Here is an 8,412-nt window from a genome sequence, read left to right on the forward strand (position 1 = left end):
TTTTTTTTTTTCAATTTGATTATTTCAGTGAGTACTCTTATTTATATACCTTCACCCTATGTTCAATACAGGAAACTAAATCAACCTAGTCACAAAATACACCACTTCCATGAAAAATATTTTTAAGGTATATTTTCCTCTTGTCAATCAAAAAGTTAAAGTTATCTTGTTAAATTTTTCTGGAGATTCTAATATGTTAAAACTATTGCTGTGCTCTTTTCTCTGAGTTACATGTTGTTCTTAAAAAGAAACCTCCTTTGGTAATGGTGTTCTAAACGGAACAAGGGGAAATTGTGTAACATGGGTGAATAATATTTCTTTGAAACAATATCTTTGATTCTCTTGTATTCTGTTGTTTTAGGGGCTGTTTTTTAAATGGACTAGAATAAAATCTTCCAAATCGTGAATTTGAAGCAAAACTTGTGGCGGCCATAGTAAGAAGAGCTTTAGAAAAGAATCTCTTTAGTGATTGTAATTTCCTTCTCAATACATCACATACATCACATAGGTTATATTTATCTTTAATGACATATCTTTTTAAATGTCTGTGAAGGAAGAGAAATTAACAATCACCCTTTCAGAAGTGATAATAGTGACTTTTTTTATTACTAAAAACAAAGGATTAAAAGCCAAATGAGCTGGAGTCCAATTTAAATGTATTTAGTATATATACATAAAGAATTTTATCATTTGAATATCCTTATGGATTTTTTTTTCTGGTATCACTCAAAAGTTTTGGATTGAAAATAAATTCTAATGGAAATGGCTCCAAGAAAGAAAGAATCTAAAATAATGTAAAAGCACAAGTCATTCAAATTGATTAGAAAATTCGATGATGGTATGCATGCCATCACATTTTGATGTCAACAGCACTAAGTAATTGCTGTGTATAAACAGCTTTGGCTGGAAAAAAAATTAGGTAAAAGACAAACCATTTTTCCTCTAGTTTAAGGCTTCTTAATATCAGAAGAAAATGAAATTTAACTGATTTTGACCACTGCCACAGAAAGCTCAACTAGCCTGGAAGTATATATTTGCAAAGAATCAGGGCCAAAAGATTCATTCAGAATATGGAAGGATTCATTCAAGACTTTTTTTAGAATATCTGTATGTTTGCCTGCATGAATCAAACTCTCTGTCCTAAGAAAAGCTTCAGGCTGCCTCAGCAGCAAACAGAGTCAATTGTCATTATCTATTTGTCTTCTCTCCACAGCTGGGGACCATGAATAAATCAGGGATATCTACTGTAGCATACTTTGTTCTGCTGGGCTTTCCTGGTCCCTGGAAAATGCAGCTCATTCTTTTCTCAAGGATTCTGTTGGTCTATATCTTGACTTTGACTGGTAATGTGGCCATCATTTGTGTGGTGAGATGGGACCCACGACTCCATACCCCTATGTATGTGCTCCTGGCCAACTTCTCCTTCCTAGAGATCTGGTATGTGACCTGCACAGTTCCCAAAATGTTGGTCAATTTTCTTTCCAAAACCAAGACCATTTCCTTCTCTGGCTGCTTCATGCAGTTCTACTTCTTCTTTTCCCTGGGCACAACCGAATACTTCTTCCCCTGTGTCATGGCTTATGATAGTTACCTGGCCATCTGCCACCCACTACACTATCCCTCCATCATGACCCAGAGGCTCTATGGCATTCTGGTATCTCTTTGTTGGCTCATCGGTTTCCTTGGACATTTAATTCCCATTTTCTTCATTTCCCAACTACATTTTTGTGATCCCAACATCATTGATCACTTCCTGTGTGATGTGGACCCACTGACGGCCCTGTCCTGTGCCCCTAAACCCATCATAGAGCATGTATTCCACTCTGTGAGCTCTCTTATTATCGTTCTCACCATTTTCTACATCCTTGGGTCCTGTTCCCTGGTGCTCAGATCTGTGCTTCAAGTCTCTTCTTCAGCTGGTTAGTGAAAAGCCTTCTCTACCTGAGAGTCCCACTTAGTGATGGTATCTCTGTTCTATGGAACCATAATGGTGATGTGTGTGACTCCCATGTCTGGCAATTCAGTTGCTATGAAGAAGATCATCACACTGATATACTCTGTAGTGACACCAGTCTTAAACCCTATCATCTACAGCCTACGCAACAAGGACATGAAATATGCCCTCTGTCATGTCCTTTGTGGGATGAGAATTACCCAAAGCTCATGAATAGACTTTGTACAACCCAATAAATTTATTACTGTAAGCGAGAGAATAATCCTCTTTCTCTAATTCAAACTGACTTTGCTTTATTCATAACCATCACAGATCATTTGTGCAAAGCCAAACTCATTGTGTATTGATCATATGTTGATTCCCTTTTAGTTTCAGATATGTGTTTCCATGGGGAGAAAAGATTAGCCCCCCAACAAAATATAAAAATAACTTTAAAATCTGAATAGTTATCCAGGAAGGTTTTGATATTTTTTTAAGTCTGCACAACTTTGGAAAGAGAAATCAATCAAGTTACTTTCTTACATACTTTTCTATCACTTTTTTTTTTTAAGCCATGTAACAATAAGCCTCTTGTCTTGTATTTTTGGCAGAATCTCCACATATCAATGCTGGACATACTAAGAGATTATGAATCGGTCTCTCAGAACTCTTAGCTCATCATCCTCTTCAACAGTGTACAAATGGAGACTGGAAGTGTGATGGAGGCCATTAGTAAGAATAACCTTGATGAGAGTCTTTAGTGTGCTATGTGATCTCCCTAAGCAAAGTGAGGGGTACATCAAGAAAACCATTCAGAGAGCTTGACCTTGGTCCCTGGAGTTTGAGGGACACCAAGACTGTCCCTGGATTCTATCTGGAAAAAAAAAATCTAAATCCTGTTGAGAAGCTGTCTCTGAGAGCAGAGCAGAGCGAGATGGGCTATAATGGGAGCAAACTGAACTCCATCAATAGTAGGACAAATATAGAATACCCACATTCGGACTGGGTCGACCTCATGGAAGGTAAGCATTTTGGGCCATCTTGAAAGGGATCCCACCCAGAAGTACTACCTGTCGAAGTAAGGTAATGCCAAAAGAGAGTCTGGGACACAAGAACCCAGGGATGAGAAGGAAGTCATAAGTAGCCAGCCAGGGAAGCGTTGTCCATATCAGGGAATTGCATTTGAGGTAGCTGCTCACCATGAGAGAAAACACTCAGACTTTTGCCACAGCTAGAAGCCAAAAGTGCCTGAATAGAGATATCACGGTCAAAGAAGAACTTTCCAGACCTTCCGTCTCCCTCACTCCAAATTTAAATAACCAGCAGCAGCCTAGCAATGTGAGAGAGGGGGAGTGGAAGGGTAGGTGGGAAGAAGCAAATCAAACCTAAGTCAGACTCAGTATGTGGGAATAAGTTTTAGTTTTGATAAAAATTAAAATCGTGGTTTGGACTTTCCAATACATGGATAAGGAGAACATATATTACTACTAAGAGTCATCAGAAAAGCTGTCATATCTGCCCGAGATATTATTCAGAAGTAGAAACAAATAGGACCTCAGAAGATGTTTGAAGTAGACATGATCAGTAAAAATAAAATTCCTTTCGATTTTCACCCTACTAAGCCCAAATCTGATCGTATAGTGGTTAAGTGCTACAGCTGCTAACGAAAAGGTCAGCAGTTTGAATCCACCAGGCACTGCTTGGAAACTCTCTGTCCTATAGGGTCATTATGAGTTGGAATCAACTTGACAGCAACAGATAAGGCCAAATCATCCAATAATATAGTTACAGATGAGAATATTTAAACATTCCTGTAGCCTAAGAGAGGAAGAAAACCTTCACCTAGGGGGACCCAGTGGCGCCTCCTCAGCATTCCATGGGCAACAGGAGAGCACTGCACTTCAGGTTGGCAGAAAGACCTAAAAAGGGTGGGAAAATAAATCAGAAAACATGTTTAAGAAAGGCACTAAAGACAAGCCTGAACTATCCATCACTGTTTTACCTAAAGTCAGTCATAATGATTCAGTCATTCACCTGAACTCATTAGCTGAAAGAAGGACAGGAAATATTGTGTATAGAACTCAATAACTTAAACGTATCCTACTACAGCAACTTTTAAATGTCAAATATGTAGCTTCTCCTGTCAAACATCTATTCTTTCATTAATATTCAACTCAGAAATCACTTCCATCAAAAAACCTTCCTAGCACTCCAGGCTGGACTTGTGTCTCTCCTTGGTGCATCAGAATACACTAACTTCAAATTCCAATCATTGTGCTATAGACGCTTTGAGGTGAGGCTATGTGTCTCTTTCCCTAGACTGTGAGGCCTTTGAGGGCAGGACTGGTATCTTTTTATCCCAAGGATCTAGCATGATGCCTGACTCATGGTAAGCACAAGAGAAAAAATCATTTGTAGAATTGGATGAATGAGCTAGTTCTTGAATTCGTCCTCACTACAATTAAATATATTTTAGTCAAAAAATCATTAAGTGATTGTTTAGATATTTTAAATACTTAAGAAACTTATCTGTTTTCAAACCCACATTATGAAGTGTATCTTATTACAAAAGTTGTACATGCTTTGTACTATTTATTATATGTATCTCTTCACAGCTAATACTAGGGCCTCAGAACATTTTATATACCTACAGGGTGAAAAATTACTTTACCTAAAGAATTTGGTCTTTGTCTCTGATTCCTGGGAGGTGATCTCTGAACCCTTAGACTTTCTTGAATGTTTGGAGTGTAAGTGCTTGAACCACACCTGAGAGTTTAAGCTAAGGAGGTGGCTCATGTTGAGTGGGGGCTGGTCACCCCAGAAATACCAACCTGTGATATCAGTTAGACCTTTGGGGTAGGGAGGGGGACTGATATTGAATTCAGTGACATGACCAATAATTCAATCAATCATGCCTGTGTAATGAACCCCAATAAAAACTCTGGACACTGAAGCTCCAGTGAGCTTCCTGGTTGGTGGTAGTAGACATCAATGCACCAGGAGAGAAAACACATCCTGAGGACACAGAAGCTGTTTGTCAGGGACCCTCCTGGGCCTCATCCTAGGCATCGCTTCTTCTGTATCCTTTTAATAAAACTGTATTCCTAAAAAAGATAATAGTACATGCTTGTTACAAAATTTTCAAACAATACAAAAGAGTATAAAGTTAAATGTAAAAAGCTCCCACCATCCTTCTCCGCAATCCCACTTCGTACGAATAACAACTTTAGTAGCAGTTAGGCTTGTATGCATATACATGCCAACAAATGCATACGTATATTAAGGTTTGATATTCCTTAAACTGATTATATTATACAGACTATTCTGTAACTTTTTTAAAAATTTCTTAACATTTTGTGATCTTATTTGCAGGCCAACACAAATAGATATATGTTGTTCTTTTTCACAGTTGAATAATGTCCTATTGTATGAATTAATCTAACATATTTAATCATTCCCCTGTTGCTAGACACACATTGCTTTAAAGTGCTTTCTTCTCACAGAGATTCAAGCCATTAAAAGAAAATTTTCTTTGGTGATCTGCTCCCTTGAAGATTATAACCTAGGAAATCCTATGGGGCAGTTCTATTCTGTCCTATAGACTTTTTAGGAGTGCGAATCAACTCAAAGCCACATGACAACAACACTATTGTGGTAGGGAGAGAGAGGGACCAGAATCTCCTATTCCACTGGGATAAAGAAATGGGAAGGTTTTTGGTTTTGTTTTTTTTTTACAGTGTGCATGCTACATTTTTTTATTGTACTTTAGATGAAGGTTTACAAAGCAAACGAGTTTCTCATTAAACTATTAATACACATATTGTTTTCTGACTTTGGTTGCCAACCCCACAACATGTCAACACACTCCCTTTCTCGACCTTGACCTTGGGTTTCCCATTAACAGCTTTCCTGTCCCCTCCTGCCTTCTTGTCCTTGCCTCTGGGCTGGTGTGTCCATTTAGTCTCATTTTGTTTTATGGGTGTGTCTAATCTCTGACTGGAGGTTGAACCGCGGGAGTGATTTCATTACTGAGCTATAAGGGTATTCGGGGACCATGCTCTCTGGGTTTCTCCAGTCTCTGTCAGACCTTTAAGTCGAGTCTTTTTTTGTGTGTGTGCGTGAGTTGGAATTTTGTTCTACATTTTTCTCCAGCTCTGTCTGGGACCCTCTATTGTGATCCCTGTCAGAGCAGTCAACAGTGGTAGCTGGGCATCATCTAGTTGTGCTGGACTCAGTCTGGTGGAGGCTGTGGTACATGTGGCCTATTAGTCATTTGGACCAATATTTCATTTGTGTCTTTGATTTTCTTCATTCTCCCTTGCTCCAGCAGGGTGAGACCAGTGGAGCATCTTGGATAGCCCCTCACAAGCTTTTAAGACCCCAGAAGTTACTCAACAAAGTGGAGTGTAGAACATTTTCTTTATAAACTATGTTATGCCAATTGAGTTAGATGTTCAAAAACTAGGAAACATTCAAAAGAAAATTAAGAGGGGTTAATCACTGGGAAGTGTAAGTGATTTATTAAGTTTTTGAGTAAGGCCATTTGGCAAGTAAGGCCATTTGGCCATTTTCTTATGATAAGGTCACCTGAATCCTGGGAGACCTAAGGAAAGAGGGAGGGAGAAAAGGACCTCTCTAGTTCAAAAAAAAAAATCTGTTGCCATCTAGTCAATTCCAACTCATAGTGAGACTATAGAACAGAGAGGAAGTGGCCCATAGGGTTTCCAAAGCTGGAATCTTTATGAGTCGAATCGACTCGACGGCACTAGGCTGGGAATCTTTAAGGAGGCAGACTGCCACAACTTTCTCCTGGCAGGTTCCAATGCCCAATCTTTTGGTTTGCAGCCAAAAACTTAACCATTGCACCATCAGGGCACCTTCTTCTCTAGTTACCCATTGCCTTCGAGTCAATTCCAACTCATAGCAAACCAATAAGAGGGAGTAGAACTACCCCATAGGGTTTCCAAGGAGCAGCTGGTGGATTCAAACTGCCGACCTTTTGCTTAGCAGCTGATCTCTTAACCACTGCACCACCAGGGCTCCTTTTCTCTAGTTAGGTACCTGGAAACTATGAAGACTGAGGGAAAAAAAGATGGTTAGGGAGATAAAGCAGGAAAAGGCCCATCTTAAGTTTGTCCGGAGTCCCTGGTGGTGCAAGCAGTTAACACAATGGGCTGCTAACCATATGGTTGGCAGTTGGAATCCACCCACAGGTGCCTTGGGAGAAAGGCCTAACAATCTGCTTCCAAAACTTCAGCCACTGAAAACCCTGAGGAGCACAGTTCTACTCTGACACACATGGGGTCACCAGGAGTTGGAGTAGACTTGACAACAACTGCTTTTAAAGCTTATTTGAAGAGGAGATCATGAAGTCAGTCTTGGTCAGTTGTTTGCAATGAACCATTCTCTAAAACATAAGAGTAGGAAAATTTCTTTAACCACCACTGCTCCCCGAAATCTTAAGGCTCAGGTAAAATTTAACTTTGTCATAACGCACGTTAAAGTGTGAGAACCTTTGGCCTAGGCTGTCTTTGAATATCAATTTCATGAACAAGCTGGCCCAGGTTATAAGTGAAGATTTTCTCCTTGCTCATCTCCATCACCTTTCCCCAGAAGTCATGTTAAAAAGAAGTAGACTGAGAGGATCCTTGAAAGAAGCTGCAATTTTTTAGAAGAAAAACAAATGCCAAAAGATAAAAAATGGAAGTAAATCTCTGCTCACATTTGTACTGATTTCAAATTCCCTACTGCGGAGCCCTGGTGAGCAGTGGTTAAGAGCTTGCTGTAGCCAAAAGGTCGGCAGTTCGAATTCGCCAGCTGCTCCTTGGAAAGCCTGTGGGGCAGTTCTACTCTGTCCTATAGGTTGCTATGGGTCGAAATTTACTCCATGGCAATGGGTTTGGGTTTGGGTTTTTGGAGAGTGAACTCAGAGGGGAACCTGACAATTTGACTCAATTAGTCAATTAAATGGCTTCTGTATATGGATAATCATGGGATTCCTGCCACATCTATTAAGTAATTATTCATTGTCAGGTCACTCCAGGCAGTTCCTACCTAATACCAATCACCTGGTCATTACAGTGACCGAGTCCAGGAAAAATGAATGGACTTAATTTTAAAGTGACCAACAGAATACAGATTCCTGTTTCTCTGTGTTGTCGCATTCCATTTAAGCTAGAGAGGAAGAATTTGTTCACAGATATCTCTCCGTTTCAGAGTTAGATTCATGAGCAAAATTAACACTTAATTTCACTGATCTCCACAGAGGTGATTCCTTAATGGAATGCAATCTCTTTGCAATAAAACCCAAAATCAAACTAAATCAAATGCCATCGATTACAACTCATAGCGACCCTACAGGACGAAACGGAACCCTCCCATAGGGTTTCCAAAGCTGTAATTTTTACAGAAGCAGACTGCCACATCTTTCTCTAGCAGGGTGGTCAGGTGGACACCTATCCTTCAGTTAGCAGCCAAGC

General features: G+C 39.6%; 1 pseudogene; it reads left to right on the plus strand.

The window, feature by feature from the left end:
* The first annotated feature begins 1,219 nt into the window (after positions 1 to 1,219).
* On the plus strand, positions 1,220 to 2,167 carry LOC126084567 (olfactory receptor 11H7-like; annotated as a pseudogene).
* Positions 2,168 to 8,412: the final 6,245 nt, after the last annotated feature.

The sequence above is a fragment of the Elephas maximus genome, chromosome 10, assembly GCF_024166365.1.
Source record: "Elephas maximus indicus isolate mEleMax1 chromosome 10, mEleMax1 primary haplotype, whole genome shotgun sequence".
Classification (NCBI taxonomy): Eukaryota; Metazoa; Chordata; class Mammalia; order Proboscidea; family Elephantidae; genus Elephas; species Elephas maximus.